At 29.4% G+C, this 4,647-nt stretch overlaps 1 long non-coding RNA gene across 1 annotated transcript; it reads right to left on the bottom strand.

Annotated features, from left to right (window-relative positions):
• Window positions 1–1,886: 1,886 nt before the first annotated feature.
• On the bottom strand, window positions 1,887–4,186 carry LOC114075133. The gene is made up of 2 exons (XR_003575498.1): window positions 3,719–4,186; window positions 1,887–2,087 (listed from the first exon to the last, which is right to left on the bottom strand). It is a non-coding gene; the product is annotated as an uncharacterized LOC114075133 (long non-coding RNA).
• Window positions 4,187–4,647: the final 461 nt, after the last annotated feature.

Genomic DNA, 4,647 nt, shown 5'->3' with positions numbered 1-4,647 from the left:
AGGTGTTAGGCATCCCTCGAAGTCCACAAACGTGAGTCCCGGCCGTATCTCATGCAATCTATGTGGGGGTTACAAGTAGCAATTAAGGTCACTTCATTTATTGATATTATTTTAGTAGCATGTTTTCTAAGTGATAAGAAATTTGAACAATTAAATCTATTTTATTATTTTAGTTAATTAGCTAAGTATGTAAGTCTATGTGATAATATAATATTAAAAAATTAAGATAACATCCTTATTTTAATGAATTATTTAGGCATGCGAGACTAAGTGATAAAATATTAAACAAATTGAGAAATAAATTTATTATTTTTAATTAATTATTTAAGCATGTAAAACTAAATGATAGCAATAGATAAAACATCAAATAAAAATTTAAAGATAAGCGAGAGGATAGAAAAGGGGACAAATAAATAAGCAAAACATTTATTTTGTTTTTAACCTACCCCAAATAAACATAATTATTAAACAAGTAAAAGGATAAAAAGGGAAAGGAGACTCAAAAGAGATTTTTTTGGATCAACACTCGACTTTTGTTTTATTTTTCGATAGGCTGCCGTATGGGGATAGACAAAACCAAAGTTGTCTTTCAAGCCTCAGTCGATGTCATCATCTCCATAGGGCCAACTACCCCTACCCCACCACCGCATGCATTTCATACCTAAAAGGTGCCTAATCGTCCCAATTTAATTTCCAAAAGGCATTGGACTCATAAATGGTGGGTTTAGACAAAATAGAATACAAGGCCCTCCTAGACACCAAGTCAAACAAACAAGACAAACAAAATGGTCATTTTAGCAATATAAGTCTCAATTTGGCCTCTAAATTCAAATAGACATGCTTGCAAAAAACATATAATTGTGAAAGGTTTCATGCTAAGTGTGTGAACATACAAAGACAAAATTATAACAACAATTTAAATATGACAGGGCAAATATATAACATGGATGCAAATATTAGTATTAAACTAATTTAAGGGTGAGCAATGATTAATGACATAATAGCTTTTGTTTGATTTCCAAGTATAGAAAAGGATGTGATTACACATGCACATATATTAAAAATAGTAGTCGAATTAATTATTAAGGTAGAAAATAATATTTTATAACAAAAGACTTAATTTGTTTAGAGCATAAAATTATTTTCAGGACACCAATAGATTTATTAGTAACACACAAAAAAATACATATTTTTTAAGTGACAAATTTATTATTAATGCAAAAAATTGTTTTTAGAATATTGATGGATTTACAGATTGGTTATTAATGTAAAAAATATATATTTTTTGGCAGAAATTAATTACAATGAAAAAAATTAATTAATAGCAGATTTTACATGCAAAAGAGGTTAATTATGATGCAGAAAAATATTAACTATTATTTTTTTATTTTTATCTTTTTGCAGATTTTTATAGGCAATTAGTATGACAATTTTTTAGGAAGAAACACAAAAAAATAATGTATGCAAAAAATTATTTTTTTGCAGAGAGTTGAAAATATTGACAGATTATCTAGTTTTAAAACATGCTTGAAATTATTAGAGAACTTGTAAATTAGGTGATTAACATGATTTTCTAACTCCAAACGATATATAAAATATTTTTAGTCCTTAGGCATGATTTCTATGTGATAAGACAAGGTTCGCTTTCTCTTGTTAAGTTCATTAGCATGCTGAAAAAATTATTAACATATAAAAGCTAAGATCTAGGTTACTAACTTTATTAATGTTATCAAGCTCTCATTGATTCAAGCTAATTAAACAAGGCAAACAAATAATTAATTTTAAATAGACTATTTGGGTGATTCCAATATGTTTCCTATTCTAATGACATTAGTTATAGACGGAGAATTTATATCAATCACATAGTAAAAAACATAATAAGCAAAGAAAATAATTAGCATATATATATATATATATATATCACCCTCCCCTTATAGCCAATCCCCCAAATCTTATATCATATATGAGATCTTTGGAGTTATACAAATATTACAAAAAAAAAAGTTAAATAAATAAATAAGAAATATATTCAAATATGAATTAAAAAAATGATCTCTCTTCTTCAACTTGAACTTCAAGTTTGAAACCTGTCAAAGCAATCACATAACTTCACAAGTAATCAAAATTATTTTAGACAAGATGAGACACATATGCAATTATTTAACAACTTATACATAACAAAAGGAATGGAACAATGAGATTACAAAAATGTACGAATACAAAAAAAATATAATGTAAATGCTAATTAAGAATACTAATCGGTTAAGCAGATTAGGAATGGTAGCAATGAAAACAAGTTGATCCAATCTTCACTCGAACAAAAGCAAAGTAGCAAAGTAGCACTTGAAAGTTATCGGAAACTGATTTCGTTCAAGAGTAGCAAGAGAGCAATGAGAGAGTTAAGAAGTCTAGTTCTTGTGTTGAGATAGAGAATGAATGAGTTTAGTGTGAGTTGGGAGAATGTGAGTTCTTCTCAAGATGTGAGAGTGTATGTTATAAAAGAATGAAAAGGGGGTCTCTTTATATAGTAGAAGAGGGGGGAACAAATAAGGAAAATAAACATTTAATAGAATCAATTATAATACTATGTTCCTTATTTCAAAGGAGAGACAAAATCAGAAAATATTTCATCATCAAAAATAAATAAGTAAGAATAAAATTAGGAAGAGTAATATTATTTTCCCTTAAATAAGAAGAGAGAAATCAAATTTTAAATTAAAAATTTGTTACCAAATATAAACATATAAGAGTAAAATATTTTTCTTAAATAAAGAAGAGTCAAATATAGTTTTACCAAATATAGAAAAGTAAGAAATCAGTCCAACATTAAATAAAACAAAACAAGTTAATTAGTTAGTCAATAGAGCAATCAGCCAAACCTTTAAGCAAACACAGAATATATACTTACCATATAACCCATGTAAAAAGTCTATCTTTTAACTAAGGTAAGAGAACAATTGAGGGTCATCAATACAACAAAATTAGACAAAAGAATGAAATTTAATAAAAAGAGATAGCAGTACATATAAGTCAATTTATAATATTTCTAATACAAATAATTAAATCAATTCTTTACATAAATAAAGCAATTTAAAGGTGATCTGTCCAAGTTCAACAAGGAAAAAGATCAAATTGAATTACTAATTTTATAAAGATTGACAACAAACAAAATCCTCCCATATTAAGACACAATATAGTAGCAATTAGGATTTAAATAACGAAGAGAAATACTGACCAAATAAACAATTAATTTGGTTAATTATCGGAATCACGAAGATCAATCAAGACGAACAAGCCAATCAAATAAGAAAATAGTTAAACAATCAACATACAAAAACAAGTATCAAGGCGATTAAACATTTTTTATTATGAATAGAGTGAGTCGAAAGAAGTTGTCCGACTATACATATATGTAAGCATGTAGCAAGACAAAAGTTAACTGATTAATTTTGAGTAATTATACTATCTAAAAAATATATGCCAAGTTAATAGAAAAAGCTAAGGACTAACATGCGATTAGCTAAGGATTATTCAGTAAAGCAATTATTAACAGTAAGCATGAGTGGAAATTAGTCATATTAGTGAGAGGAATACTTCAAATTAGCACAAAGAGTCAACAAGAATATATAATATTTGATAGTCAAGAAAACATACCAATTCATAGTGACGAGGCAAGATATGAAGCCTTAAACTGAGAACAAAACGGACATCACCTTACCTTGATTTTCCGTCTGTTTTGATTTCTTATTGTTGTTGTTTTCATTAGCGGCTGCTCATTGGAGTTTCTGCGTTTGCTGCTGCCTGGCAGCGAGGGCGAGCGCTGCCAGCAATGGAGAAACAAAGACAGAGAAGAAGGGAAGTGAGAAGAGAAAGAAGAGGCAAGGAGAGACAGGAAGAGAGCGCTGCCTGGCGCACTTCGCCAGAGCTGCTGCTGCTCTCGCTGGTTGCTGGCAGCTTCGCCTGGCGCTGCGAAAAGAGAGAAGAGAGGAGGTAGGAGAAGAGGTGATGGGAGAGAGGAGGCATCGCTGGAAAGAATGGGGAGAGAGAGAGGAGAAGAAGGAGGTGGAGAGACGGAGAGGGGAAGAGGGGTGTCGCTGTTTGAGAGTGGCGATTATCGCCGGATAGTGGAGAAGATGGGGGGCTGGCGGCTGTTCTGATTTTCTAGAGGGAGAGAATGAATTACACTTTTAGTCTTTTATGAATATTTTAGATGTAGAGATGGGGAGGTTAATTTGGACCCTTGAATCAATTGAGATGTAGGACTAAGATTCGATCTAAGATTTAATGGGTCAATGGATGGTGAAATTAAAAGGTGGAGTCTTAAAATCAAATTGAACTGGATATGAAAATGTCTAAAATTGTAACAAAAATTAGTTAGAACTGAAATGGAAGAGTGACTATAAGTGAAATAAAATTAAAATTGGATAAGCTAGAATTGAAAGAAATTAGAATAGCTACAATTTAAATGATCTTGAGGAGAATTTAGAAGTTACTATTTAATTACAATACTACATATATTAAAATATTTTTATATAATTGAAAATCACTTAAATTTTAAAACATTTGAAATTCATTAATAACTTTAAAATATTTATTTACAATAATTTTATAAAGTAAACATAATAAAATATATAATTTTCAAGCAAA

This window comes from Solanum pennellii, chromosome 12 (genome assembly GCF_001406875.1).
Source record: "Solanum pennellii chromosome 12, SPENNV200".
In the NCBI taxonomy this organism is placed as follows: Eukaryota; Viridiplantae; Streptophyta; class Magnoliopsida; order Solanales; family Solanaceae; genus Solanum; species Solanum pennellii.
The sequence above is the reverse complement of the archived record's forward strand: the minus strand, read 5'-3'. Positions and strand labels throughout refer to the sequence as shown.